Below are 19,528 nucleotides of genomic sequence, written 5' to 3' on the forward strand. Positions count from 1 at the left end.
AGCAAGCCCAAAGGGCAGCTTAATCGGTTCCCAGGGGACTCAGAGACACTGAAGCAGATGTCAGCATCAGGAACACACCACCACTGACTCATCCCACCCATCCCACACACAAGCACATCACCCTTCTTTACCCAGTCTCCCACCCCCAGGATCTGTCCTGGGTCCCAGGAGCATAGACACCCCTCCCTCCTGAGAGGCTGCCCTCAGCTCACTGGCAGATGATGGGGCCTATTACCTGCTGGCCCTCCTCAGCCCTTATCAGGCGCTGATACGTAGATCTCCCCGCCACAGAACCCAAACTCCCGGCATTAGTGCCAGGGAGGTAGGCAGAGCCCTCGCAGCCCCCGCCCCTCCAGCGCACCGGCAGCGTCAGCGTCACCGTCACTGCCGTGCGTTCTGAGGAGCTGGGCCTCGAGCATCCTCCAGGGGGGCTGGAGCTGTTAAAACGACTCAGCCAGGGCCCAGCCCGCTCCCCACTGCCCCGTATCAGCCTCCTGCGGTCAGAGGAGAGGAGCGGAGCCGGGTGGTCGCGGTCAGTCTTGCTGGGCCTGCGGCCGCCCCTCCCCCAATCCCCGCGCCCAGCCTCCATTCCAAGGAGCCGCTTCTCCGCCGCGCAGCACCACCCGCTGGTCCCCAGAGAGCCAGGTGCGGGGCCCCACCTTCACTGACCACAGAACCACAGCTCCCCTCAGCCCCTGGCCGTCTCCAGGACCCCAGAGCTCCATAGTCACCGATCAGGTCCTGGGGATTCAAGGGCACTCATATCCATGATAAGGGAGTCCATCCAAGAAGCTCACAGAGGGGAAGCCTCCATCCTGACTTGACCTGAGACCCCTCCCTCCAGACGTTGGGGCCTGAAGCCTATCCTTCCACCAGCCAAGTCTCCACGTGGCTCCAATAATGCGCCCACCTGACGGGCTCCCTGGCGCGCTTTTCGGCACTCCACTCCACCCAGAGAACCTGTCCAGCCCACTCCTCGCCCGCCGTGGAAGCCACGCCTCCGGCACCCGAACCCGGAGGGAGACCGCGCCCCGGCGCAGCCCACGCCTCTTCTCGCTGGCCTTGACTCCTCCCTGCCACCCCCTCCCGCCCCACCCTCAAGACCGAGCTGGCTGCACCGGCTGTACGGCGCATTCATGGCCTGGCAGAGTGCTGGGGCTGACCTCTCCGGCCTCAGAAGAGTGCCTCGAGAATCCACACTCCCTTCTGGAGGAGCTGCTCCAACATGTGTCCACGCAGGGCTGTCACCCAGTGCCGGGGTGAGGACACTGCTAGTGGAGAAAGTCCCACTGCAGGGGCTCTTCCTCTCTCTCCTACCGCAAGGGCCCCAAGGGCCCCAAGGTGCCACAAGCACACTCTCTCATCCTTATGGCATCTGAAGCATCCACCGACTCCTGAGTACCAGGTATTTAGGGCTGATCTCAGGGCACCCTCACCCCTTGGGGTTTGGGGAAGAGCAGGAGGGAAATGCTGAGACTTCTCTACTCCCCACCCCCTCCTACACACACACTCAAACTCAAGACTGAAAAGAGACCCCAAGAGGGCACTAGGTGAGTTTCCATAAGGCTCACTCTCTTCAAAAGCTCCTTCTCCATCTTGAAGCACCCCAGGGCAGGGTATGACCCTGTGCCAGGAAGGGCGTCTACTCTAGGCAGAAGCTCCTCTGCACCTTACTGCAGCTATGGCAGAAAGTGGCCTCAGGAGCAGCTGCAGGAACCCAAACTCAGAGATGTCAGGCCCACCTATCTCTTCTTTCTCCTGGTTGGATAAAGGGTCTGATCCAAACCATTCTGCCTTCCTGCTTTCTCCCTGCCTCCTCCCTCCATAAGCCCCCTGCCTCTTAATGCCATCCTGTTACAGGATATCCACAAAATCCAAACTGCCTCTAAGATTTGGGGAATCTACCCCACATGTATTCCCTCTGGTTTACAACTTGCCCTCTTATCTCTAATGGGAGTGGGTAGTGGTTAGGAATCAGCCTGCCTCTGCTGTCTACGCCCCTCCCCCAGGCTCTCCAAAGCATCAGTGAAGTGACAAATCCACACTGAGAAGCAGACGTGACATGTAATTTCCGGCCAAGAGGATTTTTCCAAAACAATCTACCGTATTCTCAGGAATATATGCCAACTCCACCTCCAAGCCAGCCTTTTCCCACCTCTGCCCTCTCTCTTTTCCAAGCCCTAGAGGGAAAACAACAAACTAGGGAGGAAAGAAGAGGGGGCTTATGACTCCTCTCCCACCCAGAGAATTACCTTGCCTCCACATTCCAGCCCCACCAAGCCTGATCAGCCTCAGCTCACCCCTCTGTGCACAGAGCCTAAGCTTCTGGACCAAGGCCAGGCTGGTTCCCCTTGGGACCTCATCCCAGAGGGAACTGCACAGGCAACCCCACACCTTTAGGTCATCCCAGGTCTGACATCACACTGGTCTGTGGAGGAGGATGGCCAAGGGCCAAGGGAGAGAAGGGGGTGATTCAGACACACACCATGGCTGTCCACACCCTTTCCATCTCCAGGACACAGTGGGCCACTGCCTTTCAGGGGAGCTTGGCAGCTGAGGTCCTGAGGACAGTCAAGGCTGAGGCATATTTGCCAGCAGAACTGGGCCCACAGGCTCTGAGTCCAACCTTGATACCTCGTTATCCTTCTCCTTAACTGTTGGTACTTCCTAAGACTTTGGATCTCACCCTTTCTTCTCTTCCCTCCCTGGGGGTCACCTCCTCTCCTCCCAGGGCTCCAATTACCACCATGTGCTGTCTGTCTCCATTCCCAGACTTTTACAGCCAGCTCCCCTAGGAGCATGCACAGGTACCACAAATTCTGCATATCCAAACTGAGCTTATCACCATCCCCTTAAACCTAGTGAATGTGTGCTCCTGTATCTAGACTGAGAACATCACAAGCCAACATCAGCCATCTAGGCTAGAAATCTCACCTCCAACATTAATTCCCTACCTTCCACACTGAACAGGCCACAAAATCTTGTTTCTACCTTCTCATTACTCCCCGCATCAATAACATTGGGACAAAAGTCAGACAGACCTGGGCTGAAATCTTGCCTGGGTCACTCTCTAGTCAGACAACTTTGGGGCAAATGACTTAACCTCTAAGCCTCAATTTCTTCTTCTGTAAAATGGGGATAAACAGTACCTCATTCAATGAGATCATAAATAGCACACTTAAAACAGTATCTGGCACATAGTTATTTATTGTAATTACTGTCATCTGAACAGAGATCTGAAGTTCCTCTTCCACTTACATCCTTCTGTAACTCTTCATTGAGTCAAGTACAAGGCCCTTTAGGATCCAGCTCTTGCCTATCTGTCCACCTCTACCTGTTGTCTTTTCCTTCAAAGTCTCTATATTCCAACCAAGTCAAATACTCGCCCTTCCCTAGACATACCGTCTTCTTTGAGCTACTCTTTGTGATACTTTGTTTGTCTACATGAACTCCTACACATCCCTCAAGACCCAAATAAAATGTCATTTCCTTTGTAAATTCCCATTTCCTCCCCCTAAATGGTTCTTTTTCCCATGTTTCCCATGTTATTTTGTTAAAGTGTGTTCTGAAAACAAGAGTTGTATAAACACATGTGGAAAACAGCCAAAAGAATAAAATATTTTTAATCATCCACCATGCTCTGAACCTTAATGGGTCACTATTTCTGTAGCACTCTGAATTAATACATAATTCTATTGAGGAGCCCTATGTACATACCTCTGTTGTGGTTTGTACACTGTCAATTAACCATCTGTTTATCTGTCACCTTGAAGGAAGAATCTGCAGGGGACATGGTCAAGAGTTTCCTGACAGAGACTTCAAGCCTCTGTGACAGACACTGGAGAAAGGAGGCCTGCTTCTTTTCTAGTGAGCTGGTGCCACCTTACGTCTGTCCAGTGAATACCAGCAATAAGCCTGGTTGCCCTCTTAGGCTCTGGCTTTGCTTTCCCGCTTATTCCTAACCCTCAAAAGCAAGCACTTTCATGGGAAGAGGGTCCGTCAATCTCATTACAGCTACTCCTGCCCTAGACCCATTAAGCTACTTTTCTCCCCCAAAGCTGCTTCAGCCCCAGGGACAACACAGCCAGTCCCTCAAGGCAGAAGGAGAGCTTTGACTCAGCCTTCTCCACGAAGGCTGCCGTCTCATCAAACTGGACGGAGAGCTGGGTTACAGGACACAACAGGGTTAATGGGAAGGAGGTCTGGTTTGTTAGGCACCCCAGCCTTGCAGAGAGAGAGGAGGGGGGACGGGAGTGACAAGGTGGGAAGGTAGAGTGCAGAAGCAAGGTAGATACACTGGGATACAGGGACCCTCCTATGCCTCATCTCCTTAGACTCTAGCAGAGAAGGATGTGTAACTTTCAGAGAGGAGATGAAAGAATCTGACTAGACACCAGAACAGACCCACACTGAACGCAACACCTCCCCAAATTTACCAACTTGGTCTTGAAAGTATTTTGTAGCTGTTTCATGCTCCACCAGCAAAAGACTGGTGTGCCAACCCTAACACCCAGAGACAGGACCCTGAGAGCCCTACACATTCCTGGAGCATCCCTCCCCCGCACATAAACACCAGTCTCGTGTGACAGAGGGTAAATTGCTGCAGCTGTCTGGGTCTCGGGCACACTCACACCACACACGCCTGGGTGTCAGGCCTAGGAGGCAGGGTACTGCAGAGAGCTGCCTCTCACCAATCCTCTGGCCCAAGCATCATCACAGCACTGAGGCCCGGCAGAGAATCCCAGGAAGGAAGGATGCAGTCTGGCTCCCAGCCACCAGCCACTCCCTAGCTCTTCCAGGGCTGGGCAGAGGCTGCCCAGCTGGTTACCCCGCCTGCCGGCTCAAGCCTCACCCCACCCCCAACCCCTGAGCGGAGCCTAGAGCTAAAGGGGCCTATTGTTGGGCCCTGGAGGTGGGGTGGGGAAAGAAGCCAGAGCTGTGAATTGGAGAGCATTTACTCTGCGAGAGGGACCGCTCATCCCCTTGGGACCATGTCCACACCAGTGCAGGGCAGGCTGCTGGGCCCAGGAAAAGAAGGGTCTGAATCTGGGAGTGAGAGAGATGTCAGGGACTTCAAGATATTTAAGATACATTAAATCCCACCCATTTAGCAATAAAGAAACCGAGTCCCTGAAAGGGAAAATACATGCCGGGTCTAAGGCATTAAGAAGCCGGGATAGGCAACGGATCCCTAGGAGATGGGGAAGATCAACAGCTCAGAGCAACAGTGATTCCCTTCTGCCTGTGGAAGGGCAGCCCTGCCAAGGTTAGGGATTAGTAAAGATCAGGGGCCAGGGAGGAGAACTTGCCTCAAAAGGAGACACAGCACCCATGGGACAGGCAGAGACAAGGATAACCAAGAGTTCTCACGTCCAGCGAAGCCCTTGGCTCCAGAGCACCAGGATGTGCAGCTGCTGAAGGGATGGCCCAGGCCAACCCCCTCGCCCCACGCCCCTCTTCAGTCACTCACCATGTACCTACTATGTGCTCACCTGGTGCTAGGGTTTGGGGAAATGTGAAGAAGTCACTACTCAGGGCCTCAAGAAGACACTATGTGCATGTTCTTTACTAAAAGCTTTACCTTCACTGCTTGATTAACCCTCGCCCCTTACTACCCTACATCATCCTGATTTTACAGAGAAGGAACCTGAGGCTCTGGAGAGGCGACTGGGGTCACCCAGAGAGTAAGAGATGAAGCCGGAATTCAGTCCATATACACCTATACACTAAACTGTTTGGCTCAAGGATTCGGGCCCATGGAGGGCAGAGCTGGAGTCTAATTTGTTAAATATATGCTGGATACTGAATGAATTCATGGATTCTGCGAGGAAGTTTTAAGAGGGATTAGAGGTTCCAGGAAAAGATAGTGGATTGCACATGCGCACATAATTTCACCCCTTCCCAAAACCCCACCGAAGCTACATAATTTCCAAAAGAGAAATTATCTGAATGCAAAAGTAAGGACAGGAAAGATAGTGGAGGAAAAAACCACAACAAAGCCTTGGAAGCTGAAAGTAGATGGGCCAGTGATAACGGAGAGCAGACCTGAGAAAATCACATACCACAGGGTAAAAAGTGCCTGACTGACCCCTTAGAATCCTCAAAAGGCATGGGAACTGGCAGTCCCAGAAACCTCTAGAAGAAGGTGACAGAGCGAAGTGCTAAAAACACAGAGGATTAGTTCAAAGCTGTTTAAGAAGCAGTAACACCCCCTAGACTCCCTCCCCAACACAAAGCCACCGGGCGGCTGCCCCAGTGCCCACCACCCAGCACAAGGATCTCCCTGCAGGGGTAAAGGCAGGTCTCTGCACAGGCACAGTGGGCGCGGCTGAGAACGGGGCACCGCGTGCCCCACAAGGAAGTATAGATGTGGAGATCCCAGTCCCCTTCTTGACTTGTTCCCGGGCCTCCACTGCCTGGCAAAGACAAGAGTGTCCTTTCGAGGGACTCTGATTAGGCCAAGAAAGTTATAAAGAAACCAACACTGAAGTTCCCAGCCAGGTCACCATACAAAGAAGCTCCATCGACAGCCACCCAGCGCTGTAGTCCCCAACTCTCAGCCAAGAGCAGACAATAAAAATTACCAGACACCCAAGGAAAGCCTCTAACATGAAAGAGGGTAAAATACTCAGAAAAAAGCAACCAAGAGGAAACTGACTATGCAGGAGAAGATTTCAGACAGAAAATGCTCATTAATATCCTGAGACACAAGATGCTGTGTCTACAAAGTAAGAACAGGATATGACTTTTTTAATAGTGGGAATAAAAAATTATAAATACGACAGGAGACATAAAATATTCAACAGACCTATCCCCACCCTACTCAGCAGAGTGCGCATAAATATTTGTTGAATGGATAAATGAGTCAGTGTTTCACAAACTTGAACACACATACAGATTATCTGGGGAAACTTGTTAAAATACAGATTCAGATTCCATAGATACGGGGTAGGGCCTAAGATTCTGAATTTCTAACAAGCTCCCAAGTGACAACGTGCTCGTCCTTAGACCATAATCTAGGGCCCTCGTTAAACTCTGGAGTGGTAGCTCTTTGCCCTGGCTGTGCATTTAAGTCACCTGGGAGGTAGGAAAGGGTCAACGTGTGGGCCCTACTCACTGAGATTCTAATCAACTTGGTCTAGGTGAGACTCAGGCATCAGATCTTGAAGTCTCTTCAGATAATCTAGATTGGGGTTAAGAACCAATGTTCTGGAGAAAGCCTGTAACTGTGCCAATCACTGGTCCTGGCCAGAGCAGTCCTGTTTTCAAACATTCTCTCCCATTGCTGACACTGACCACTCTTTCAGAAGGCCCTTCTCATCATGGCCTTGAGCATCAGCTTATGAGACTATTTACTATACAGATGATAATTCTCAATTCTAAGTCCAATTAGTGTCAGTGGATGGAGAAATCATTCTACTAAATTTCCAAAATTCATGCCGAGAATTTTTTCATTAGATTCACACACTTATCCTAATTTTTTTAATTAAAAAAAAAAACTAGACCTTAAAATTTTAGCAAGTCCTCTCTTTTAAAAAAAGATTTTTTTTTTCAGTGAAATGTGGGTATCTCCCTAGCCAAAACTCCTAATCCATTCTCCCAACGTTTCTGTTAAAACTTAAGTTGAATTTGGTAGTTTTGTGTCTATCTCATCCATGCCACACATGAGATAATTTAATGTCAACAGACATTTACTGCTACTATAACTGCCAAAAGCACAATAGAAGGAATGGAGGATAAAGTTCAGGGAATCTTCCACAAGGGAGAGCAGAAGCCCACACCCAGCCACATAATTAGGAAATGATTAGGAAATAGAATCCTGGAGACAAAGGGTCCTGAATGACTGTAGACTTCAGTGTTAACTCTGGAACCTAAAAACGATGTCTTTAAAATTCTGAAGGAAAGCAATTTCCAGCCTAGATCTCTATATTCAGGTAATTGAGTAATTGAGTATCAGACTGGCAAGGTCTCAAAATAATTTACTACCCTTTCACTCTCCTCTCTCAGGAAGCATATACTTTAATACTTTAGTAGCTTCCTGAGAGAGGAATGACAGAGAACAAGGAGTCCATACTGCTTCAGGGCACAAGGCTCTGAAAGAGACTTCTTCAGAAAGATGAATTTGATAGAATACCTAGCGGAATAGACATCCTGAGAAATTTAGATAGCTACTAGAGAATTTGACTAACTGAAAGGCGCATAGAAAACTAAGCAAACAAATGAAGCAAGTCCAGGAAGGACAAAAAGGTGTGCAGAAAAGGAAAAGTCATCACAGTTTACTATACCATAACAATATAAACACGGACAGTAGGATGAAGAAAAAAAAAAAATGAGATACATCCAGAGTGCATGAACTGGAAGATGGGAAAAGTAGAAGGGTGGGAATGAGGGAATTAAAGTAAAATCTTCATCTTTGGCCAAGATGGGTTAAGAGGGATCAGAGTTACCCTTCTAACTGAAATGCCACACAGACACACAAAAGAAGGATAAAATATAAAAAATGGTTTTGAAGACACCAGACATTAAGAAACAAAGGGCAGTGATACCAATGAGACAGGAAACTCAGCCCTATGGTTGAGTTTCTAGGCTACAGAACAGGGAAGGCAGCCAGATGGACCCCGAAAGACTCTCTGAGTTGAGGAGATAGAGCTGAGACTCTGGGGATACTTAGGTGGCCAGAATTCACAGAACAGAGCATCTGAGAAGAGACAGTACCACAGAGGTCTGTAAAAGATTCCCCCTTGAGTAGTCAGCTGAGTTCTGATCATTACACGAATGTGCAGAAACTACCCAAGGCTGGTGAAAAGAACTACCCAAAAGGATTAGATGTAACAGTGCCTGGCGCTCACAGGGCTGGGAAAAGTGCCCTTTCCCACTAGCCAGACTGGAAAAGTGAGGTGCTTGGTAGACTAGAGAGGCAGATCTCAGCAGTGGGAAATTATTAGCCCTAGACTGAGCATGGCTCTGGTCCCACCTATCAAATGTTAAAACCGAGACCCAAGAGGATCAAACTGTTTCCCAGTCACTTAACTGCATCCCAGAATAAAGCCCAAGAATACTTAAAGGAATACAAAAATAGCCAGCATCCAACGAAGTAAAATGCATTGCTTGGCATCCAATAAAAAAATTATTAGCCATGCCCCAAAAAAAGAAAAAAAGGCAAGAAGCTATAATCCATAATGAGGAGATAAAGCAATCAACCACAACCAATCTGGAACTGACACAGATGTTAGAATTAGTAGACAAAGACACTACAATTATTATAACTAAATTTTTAAAGACTGTAATTGAACTTCTAGAATTGAAAAACACTGAATGAAATGAAAAAATAAGGTAAACAGAATCAAAGGCAGATTAGACAGTGCAGAAGAAAAACTAGGTGAACCTGAAGACACAGTAACAGAAACTACCCAAAACGAAAGGGAGGAAAAAAGATTCCTTTTCAAATGAGCAAAGCATCAGTGTGCAGTAGGACAATTTCAAGTGGCCTAAAATACGTATGATTGGAGTTCCCAAGGAAAGGAGAGTTGGGAACAGAAACATTTTTTGAAGAAATAATGGCTGAAATTTTCCCATATTTGATGGAAACTAAGAGATTCAAGAAACTCAATGAACTCCAACACAAGACACATGAAAAACACTACACCATTGCACACAGAAATCAAACTGCTCAAAATCAGTGATAAAAATCTCAAAAAGTAGCTAGGGAGGGCAAGGGAGACAAGTTACACACAGGAAATAAAAATAAAGATGACAAAAGATTTCTTGCAGAAACAAGGGAAATGAGGACCAGTGGCACAGAATCATTAAAGTACTGTAAGAAAAAATGACCTATAATTCTATTCCAATGGAAATATCTTTTTAAAACAAAGGCTAAATAAACTTTTAAAATATACAAAAGCTGAAAGAATTCAACACCAGCAGACCTGCCCTATAATAAACGTTAAAGGAAGTCCTTTAGGCAAAAGGAAAAATAATATCATATAGAAATACAGATCTATGAAAAGAAATGAACAGTACTGGAAATGGCAACTATATGAGTAAACAGTTAAGATGTATTATTACTATTTAAATTACTTTAAAAGATAAATCGACTGTTTAAACAAAAATTATACCAACATAGTGTGTGGTTCATCACATGTGTAATTATAACTTTTGACAAAAATGGCATGAGAGGAGAAGAATGAAAATATACTATTTTAAGGCTCTTACACTCATATCACTTGAAGGCAGACGATGATAAATTAAAGATGTACATTATGGATCCTGCAGACATTACAAGGAAACTATCCTCATAAACATAGAGGCAAAAACTCTTAACAAATTCTTTAGCAAACAGAATCCAACAATATATATAAACAATCATACTCATGACCCAATGGAGTTTGTCTCAGGAATGAGAGGCTGATTTAGTATTTGAAATTGCTATGTAATTCAACATGTAAATAAACTAAGAAAGAAAATCCTATGATCATTTTGATAAACACAGAAAAAACATTTGAAAAAATCCAACATCCATTTCTATTAAAAATCTCAGCAAAATAGGAATAGAAAGTAGCTTCTCCAATCTGATAAAGATCATATATGAAAAACCTACAGCTCAATCATTCATAATGGTGAAAGACTGAATGTTTTCCCCTGAAGATCAGGAACAACGTGTCTAATCTTCTATTCAAACTTATACTAGAGGATATAGCCAGTGCAGTCAGGCAAGAAAAGAAATGACAAGACTTAAAAAATCAGAAAGGAAGAAGTAAAATTGTCTTTATTAGCAGATGACATGGCAGTCTATATATAAAATCCAATGGAAGCTACGAAGAAGCTACTAGAGTAAGTCTGTTGGCAATTTGGCAGGATATAAGGTCAATATACAGAAGTCAATTGTATTTACACATTTGTATTTATACATGCCAACAAACAACTGGAAACTGAAATTTAAAAAACAATACCACCTTACAGCCACATTTTTGGCAACAGCAAAAAGGCAGTAGCAACTATCAATGGATGAATAAACAAAATGTTGTATATTCATACAGTGGATTACTATTCAGCCTTAAAAAAGGAAATTCTGACACTTGCTACAACATGGATAAGCCTTGGACACCTTTGGTAAGTGGAAAAAAAACAGTCACAAAAGGACAAATACTGTATGAGTCTACTCCCATGAGGTATTCAGAGTAGTCAAATTCACAGAGGCAGAAAGCAGAATGTGGCTGCTAGGGGATAGGGTAGAAGGGGGAATAGAGAGATTGTTTAATAGGTACAGTTTCAGTTTTGCAAGATAAAAAAAAGTCCTGGAGATGGACAATGGTGATGGTTGCACAACATGAGTATACCTAATAGTACTGACCTATACACTTTAAAATGATTAAAATAGTAAATTTTGTTGTGTATATTTTACCACAATTAAGGTAAATTTAAAAAACTGAATTCCATTAAAAATACTACTTACTTCAAAAATGAAATACTTAACGATGTATCTGACAAAAGACAAAAGATCTGTATACTGTAAACTACAAAACACATGAAATTCTTAAAAATCTAAATAAATACAGGGATACCCACTGTTCATGGGTCAGGATCAATATTGCTAAAATGTCAATTCTCTACAAATTGACCTCTAGATTCAGTGCAATCTCAATTAAAATCCCAGCAGGCTTTTTGGTAGAAATTACCGAATTGTTCTAAAATGTATATGGAAGTACAATGAATCTAGAATAACTACGGCCAATTTTGAAAAGGAAAAACAAAGTTCAAGATTTTTCCCTGATTTCAAGACTTACTATAAAATCTACAGTGATCAAGAGAGTATAGTCCTGAGATAAAGATAGAGAAGTCAGATCAATAGAACAAAACATTCAGATTTAGGTCTACACACATACAACTGATTTTCAATAAAGGTACAAAGGCAATTCCATGAAGAAACAAGTCTATTCAAAAATTCTGCTGGATCTCCACATGCAAAAAACTGAACTTCAATTCATACCTTGCACCACATACTAACCCAAGAATTTGCCCAAAATAGATTGTAGACCTAAATGTAAATCTCATAACTATAAAAGTTATAGGAGAAAGCCATCATGCTTTGGGTTAGGCAAAGAGTTCCTAAAAGCATAATCCATAAAACAAGTTGGTAAATTGGAGTTCATTAAAATTTCAAACTTCTGCTCTTGCCATTGTGGAAAACAGTACGGAGATTCCTCAAAGACTAGGAATTGACTTACCATATGACCTAGTAATCCCACTCCTGGGAATATATCCAGAAGGAACCCTAATTCAAAAAGACACCAGCACCCCAATGTTCACAGCAGCATTATTTACAATAGCCAAGTCATGGAAACGGCCTAAATGTCCAACGGCAGATGACTGGATAAAGAAGTTGTGGTATATTTATACGATGGAAAACTATTCAGCCATAAAAAACTGACAACATAATGCCATTTGCAGCAACATGGATGTCCCTGGAGAATGTCATTCTAAGTGAAGTAAGCCAGAAAGAGAAAGAAAAGTACCATATGAGATCGCTTATACGTGGAATCAAGAAGAAGGAAGAAGGAGGAGGAAGGAGGAGGAAGGAGGAGGGAGAAGGGAGAAAGGAGGAGGGAGGAAGGAAGAAGGAAGAAGGCCACCAATGAACTTAAATATAAAACAGAAACAGACTCATAGACATAGAATACAAACTTGTGGTTGCCAGGGGAGAGGTGGGTGGGAAGGGACAGACTTCCCAAAATTTATAGATACTGACAGGTATATATAGAATAGATAAAGTTTATACCATATAGCACAGGGAAATACATACAAGATCTTGTGGTAGCTCACAGTGAAAAAGAATGTGAAAATGAATATATGTATATTCATGTATGACTGAAAAATTGTGCTCTACACTGGAAATTGACACAACATTGTAAACTGACTATAACTCAATAAAATAAAAGAAAAAATAAAAAAATAAAATAAAACTTCTGCTCTTAAAAAGACACTGTTAAAAAAAATTAGAATGCAAGCCAGAGCCTGGAATAAAATATCTACAAGTCAAATATCCCATAAAGGGCTTGTGTCCAGAGTATATAAAGAATTCTCAAAACTTAGTATGGAAAAAAAAAAAAACTTCACACAACTATAAAATGGGTAAACAAGTTGAATAGACACATCACCAAAGACACACACACACATGGCAAAAAAAGCACAGGAAAAGATCAATAACATCAGTCATTAAAGAAATGCAAATCAAAACCAAAATGAGATATCATTACAGACCTATTAGAATGTCTCAATTTAAAGAGACTGATCATACCAAGTGTTGACAAAGTAGTGAACAAACTAGAACTTTCCTACACAGCTGGTGGGTATGTTACACGGTACAACCCTTTGGAAAACAGCCTGGCAGTTTGTTAAAAGTTAAATGTACACCCACCATACGATCCAACTATTTCAGTCCTAAGGATTTACCCAAGAGAAATAAAAACATATGTCCATATAAAGACTTATGCAAATGTTCATAGTACTTTTACCTGTAATAAGCAAAAACTGAGAAAAACCTGTCAGGAGGTGAATGGATAAACAGACTGTGGTATACACATACAATGGAATACTTTTCAGCAATAAAAAGAAATGAGCAATTGATACACATGACAACATGGATGACTATCAAAATAATTATGCTGAATGAAAAAAGCCAGGCAAAAAAAGAGCACATACTGTATGATTCGACTTAAATAAATTCTAGGTGATGTGAATTGATGTCAGTGACAGAGAGCCGATCATTGTTACCTGGGGAAGGGTGATGGCAAAGGAGGTGTGGGAAGGAGGGATTACAAACAGGCACAAAAAACTTTGAGGGGGTTGGGAATAATGGGTATGTTCATTACCTTGACTGATCTCGTTTCACAGGTATATGCATATGTTAAAACTTGTTAAATTATGTTTTAAATAGATTCCATTTACCATATGTCATTATACTTTAATAAAGCTATTATTAAAAACAAAAAGGCACTTCAGCTTCCAGAATAAAGCACAAGGCAGGGGGTAATCGTCAGCTTAGAGGCCAGAGGAAATGATCTTGGAGCACTGACCCCTCCTCCCTACCATCACAGCTCCTGGGATGGTGGGCACCGGATCGACAAAGAAGGGTCCAAGCCCTCTGCACTCAGGACACTGAGTGGCGAAAAACATGCCCCACCACACAGACAAGGAAACTGAAGCCCAGAGACGTTATTCTGCCTCAAGAGGTTCACAGCTGATAACCTAGATCTGCCAAAGTCCTTCTCCCTCTCTTCGTCTACCACAGATTCAAGAGTCAACCTGAAACAGGGTGAAGATGTGTGCTTGGGTGTATGTGTTTAGAACAGACAATTCTCTCTATTGAAGCCAGAGAGCCAGAACCAGTCTGGCCATCCCAGAAGCAGATGCCATGGATATAGCAGCTGAACTTCCGGTGCATGAGTTGGGTGGTAGGACGACAGGTAGGCGTGGGATGAAGAAGCTGACAGTCAAGTTTAGGTTTGCATGAGGACCAGGCTAACCGGCTTCTCCAGCACAATTCCAGCAGCTGCCTGCCTAGGAGGCCACCACCAACTCCCCCTGCCCCGACAGGAAAGGACTATCTCCACCCAGTCTGGTTGGGACAGGAGTCTGGGGGCCATCTGAATCAGAGCTACTCCCTTGGGCTGGGCAGAGATGGATCTCAGCTAAGGCACCCACCCCCACCTGAGGGCTAGAGAAACAAGAACTCAAGACAGTGCTAGGTAAGAGGTGAACAGCCCTAGGAGGATGAGGCCCACAAGTGGCCAGTCAAGCTCCTTGGGGCCAGGAATGAAAAGGCCTGGCACCCAGGCCACGAAGGAGTCAACAGGAGGCCAAATTTAGCCCCCATCCCTGCAAAGCCCCAACTCTAAGCTGGGCTGGGAGCTGGCCCTGACTGGTACAAAACCCATGATGCCACAGCTGCCCATCTGTCCACCTCCACAGGGTGGGGCTGAGGTCTGGGCCACAGAGGATACCCACAGACCATCAGTGCAGATAACCCCTCCTCTCCCACACTTTCAGGTTTGGGTCGTAAGAGCCCACATGGAGGCAGAAGTCCTCACCAGTAGCTCTCTGCTCTTCTGCCCACTATTCATCCTTGGCTCTGGGCCCTCAGGATTAATCAAATGTGACAAGAAGGTGTGTCAGGCACGGGTCAGGCTCGTGCCCAAGTCACTGGCTGCCACACTTGCATCTCAGCTCACGTGGCCAACAGGGTTAAAAGATAAGGTCCTCTTAATATAATGCTGCCCCTTCCCTTTTTTGGAATGTATTTTGAGGACGTGCGGCAGCCTGTGCTGATTTCACCACCCCAGCTATGGCACAGAGGCACCCCTATCTCCACCAGTAGATGGGTAGAGGGGTGACTACCTCCTCATCAACCTCAGCCTGGGGTTCCCCCCTCTTCCTTCTGCCCAGGCCTGGCAGCCACCCAGACAGTCTCACCACCAGTCTAGACTCTAAGGAAATGTCCCATCACTCCAGTTGGCACATACAGTACTGGGGGGAGGGGTCCTGCATTGCTGCTGAAAACTGCACCGCTTCCTCCTTCTCCAGGTTTAAACACAGGGAATGAACAAGGGCAGTTTGGAGACTACACTCTCCTGAGATAACTGCGGCCCCCTCCTTCCAAACACACCAATTTCTGCTGAGAACAGGACTGGCTTCCTTACCTGAGGCCTTCTGCTGCCTCTCTGCAGACACAGCTTTGGATGTTCCGGCTGAGGTTGCAAAAAAGGATCCAGCAAGACGCTTGCTTTCGGACAGTGGTTTCCAAAGCTCCCAGGTTCACGACGCTCTTCTGCTCCCCACTCCCCAAACCCCTACATCCTGCTTTCACCTCGGCCCTGCCCTAATCCTGATACTGAGCAGCCGACCTGGGGGTTACCACCTCCTCCTCCGCCTGCGCCTCCGGATTCTGTGTCCCTCAGGGGGCCCCTCTCCCTCCGGAGACCCCTTCCCGTCCAGGTATGTTTCCTGGACAGCGCGCACCACCTGTCCTTCCTGCACCCCAGGCAGCCAATTCGCTTCCTGCACCCCTAGGCGCCCCTCCCCCTCAGGCCCCCGGGGCCCCACTGGCCGGGCCCTCCCCACTACCTCGAGTCTCTTGCGACGTGCCGGGGCCTCTCCCAGAACCACCGCCTCCCTTCTGTGCCCGCAGCTCTCCCAGTACTGCTCCCCAGAACTTTCGGGCTCCTCTCTGCGCTCCCAGGAGCGGTCTCCGAACTCAGACAGTTGCTCGGGGTGCTGCAGCAGCCTGCGTGGGCTCCCCTCCCCCCGCTCCTGCACCCCGGCGAGGGCCTCTCCCCGCTCCTGCACTGCAGGGCTGGCTCCCCCCTTCTCCTGGTGCTGCTTGCGGGGCCCTAGCCCCTCCTCCTGCACCACAGGCCAGCCCGCAGAGCCCGTCCACGACGGCGGATGCCTCCAGTCCGCTCCGTCCGGCGGCCCCCACACTACCCCCAGGCTGGGCTCGTGGCCGCGACCGCCCCGCTCTTGCACCCCCGGGCCCACCTCCCCCTCCTCCTGCACCGCCGGACCCACGCCCCCCTGCTCCTCCACGCCGAGCTTCAGCCCGCGGAGCTGCTGCGGGCCCCAGCTGAGAACCCCGACCCGCTGCGGTTGCTGCTCCGGCAGCGCGGGGCTGAGTCCGCCCCGCTCCTCCTGCGCCCCTGGCCTAGGGCCCCCAGCTGGCACTGCCCAACGCACTCGCCTGCCCCCCAGAGGCCGCGCGGTCCCGCCCCTCCAGATGGTGCTGCCCTCCGCGCCCGCTCACACCGCCCCCCTCGCCTGGCTTCTTCCGTCCGGTCCCTCGGGGGAGGGGGCAGCGGGGTCGCGTCCCCTCCTGCTCCGCGCCCGCCCTCCCGTCCCGATCCCCACTCCCAGCCTTCGCTTCTGGGCGTGGACGTCCGCCCCCCCGGGCGCCGCGCCCTGCGCCGGCCCCCGCAGGTGCTGCGGCCCCGCGCGCCGGCCCGCGAGCCAGGAGCGCCGCCCTCCCGCCGGAGTTCCTGATGCCTGCCTGCGCCTGCGCCGCCCCAGTGGGGCGGAGCCCGGCAGCGTTGGGCCACCCCCTTAAGGGGCCAGGCCCCTCTCACTCCTCCCATTCCCCACTCCTTCAGTTCTCCTTCTGCCCACTTCGTCTCACCAGAGGCACCAATTGCGCCTTCCTGAGGAGCCAAAAGGAGGAGAGGTGAAGCAGAAGGTAGGGAGTTCACACTGAGTTGGTGTAGTCAACCGGGCCCAATGGAGGAGCACTGAAATAGGAGTCTCGAATGCTAAGCAGCAGTTCACCTGCTGCTGACTTACCATGTGATAACGTGAAAAAAAATCACTTCCTTCTGGCCTCAGTTGATTCGTTTCTAAAATGAGGAAGTTTGGAAAGTTTCCAAGGTACCAATCCAGTTAGTGTTTGACTGCAGAGAGAGACTCTAGTCCTAATCTCTCAGCAGCAGCCCAGAGGCCTGTGAACCTGAGCTGCCTCTATCCTTTCTCTGGGGCCAAGGGAGAGAAGGGGGCACTTGAATAAAGGAGAGCTGGGCTCAGACCTGTGACACTTCCTGGTGGGAATACAGGCAGAAACAGTCCCAGGCAAAGGGGGCCTTCCTCCCTCCTGCACTTCTCCCTCTTGGGCCCTTACTCAGAAAGGAGGAGAAAATTGAGAGCTCCTTTTCCCAGTGACAGTGCAACCTGGATACCCAGATCCTAGTCCAACAGGAGGCAGTCTTTGGATATAGCTTAGCACCCAAAGGCTTAAGGTGCATTGGCCCTGTTACTGACTGTACTCGTCTATAAAATGGGTATAATAATAAAACAACTCTAGACACAACTGTCCCAATGATCAGACATCAGAGAACTGTGTAAAGGATGATTGTATCTGCACTCCTATTTTCTAGCATTGAGCCCAAGGGCTCTGGCTTGAGGACAGTAGGGCAATGAGAAGGGGGTGTGTTCTAGATCACTGTGGGGGGAATGGACTGGATAGGTTTGGGTCATGGCATCCTTCCCTGTGAGGTGAGCAGGGCAACTTTCTACTAAATCGTTTGATAATTGTGTATAAAGGATGCCCTTTCCCATGGAGCCAGCGCCACTGAGCAGGAGGTTGAATGCACCCCACCTGGGCCAAGAGAGGGTCTAGGGCAGGCAGGACTCCACAGGTGATAGAACTGAGGCTCTACATGCTTAAGTAACAGCTGGTGGTAGTGAAGCCAAGATTCACATCCAGTTTTCTAACTCCACAGTCTGCTCTGAAGCACTAAGGCACAACAAATCAACACCAAAGCCAGAAGCTTTGGGAAACATCAGGTCTGACTAGATTTTTAGGATCAGTAGATGAAAACAACTGATTTGGAGCAAATTTCTCTGCTGGTAAATCAAGTTATAAATGAAACAAGGCAAGGGGTCAAATCACCCATCAGGACCAACCAGCATGCAGCCCAATTCCCCATTCTTCCATCTGCCCTCCAGTTGCTCTCAAGAGCCAGACCCATGCCTCTGACATCGCTAGTACAGGGTTATCTGGAGCTTTAGGCTCACAGGAAAGAGGTCTCCTGCTCCCTTCTTCCATCCTGCCTAGTCCCAGCTCCTGGACTGTCCTCACCACCACACTGAGCACTGGGGCTGTGATGGGCATTGTCTCGGAGCCTGTCTCCTTCTCTGCAACTCTGGTACTAGTAGCTGGGGAGACTACTCTTCCCAAAGAGCGCTCACAGCATAATGGAAGAAATGAGATGCAGTCTTAAAAACACAAGGCTCAGGAGATTCAGGAGGTAGCTGTAGGGATAACCCCAACCCTCCAACGTGCCTGTGCCAGTCTTTTCCCAGATCTGGAATTTGAGGAGAGCTGCCCATAGCAGAGTGACTCTTCAGGGAGAAGGGCTTGTCAGGTCTAGTTCTAAGCAGAGGCGGCTCAAGCTGCTTGAGGGAGTCTTGGAGGCAGTGCCCTTAAGAATCTCCACTGTGAGATGCTTGTATGCAGGGTAAGCAGGAGGGCAAGGAAGGCAGTTATGGGTGGTGAAGGCAGCCTGGCTCATACCTGCAAGCGGGTGCTCAGCCAGGAGTGGTCAATGCTGCTGAGTGATTGCCCTGAAGGTTTTTGTTTGTTTGTTTTATAAATAGAGCGATGTTTTTTAAACTAGTTTGAACCTATTAGTGGGAGGTAAAATTGAATTAGTGGGTTTTAACTGGCTTTTTTTTAATGAAAGAGGACAATAATAGAATAGAAAATATCAGAATATAAGGTTTTGAACTTTTCATTGCAATATAACATACAACCAGAGAAGAGCAAAGACTTGGGTATTTTACAAAACGATTATACCCAGCACCCAGCTCAAGAAACAGAATGTAACCAGCATCCGGAAGTCTCCCAAATGTAAGTTTTAAAAGAAAATGTATTAATCTTTGAGCATGCCTTTCATATTCATGATTTACTTTCTTTTGGGGGGAAGGTAATTAGGTTAGTTTGTTTATTTTATTTTAATGGAGGTACTGGGGATTGAACCCAGGACCTCGT

At 47.5% G+C, this 19,528-nt stretch overlaps 1 protein-coding gene across 2 annotated transcripts in view; it reads right to left on the reverse strand.

Moving 5' to 3' along the window:
* The window catches only part of TNK2 (tyrosine kinase non receptor 2), a 42,210-nt gene extending 25,219 nt beyond the window's left edge, over positions 1-16,991 (reverse strand). The window contains exon 1 of one of the 2 annotated variants that reach the window (XM_032481196.1): positions 15,696-16,991. The gene's annotated coding sequence lies outside the window, so the exon portion shown is untranslated. The remainder of the gene's footprint in view (positions 1-15,695) is intronic. The other variant, XM_032481211.1, reaches the window with a different exon arrangement.
* Positions 16,992-19,528: the final 2,537 nt, after the last annotated feature.

Source organism: Camelus ferus, chromosome 1 (genome assembly GCF_009834535.1).
Source record: "Camelus ferus isolate YT-003-E chromosome 1, BCGSAC_Cfer_1.0, whole genome shotgun sequence".
Taxonomy (NCBI): domain Eukaryota; kingdom Metazoa; phylum Chordata; class Mammalia; order Artiodactyla; family Camelidae; genus Camelus; species Camelus ferus.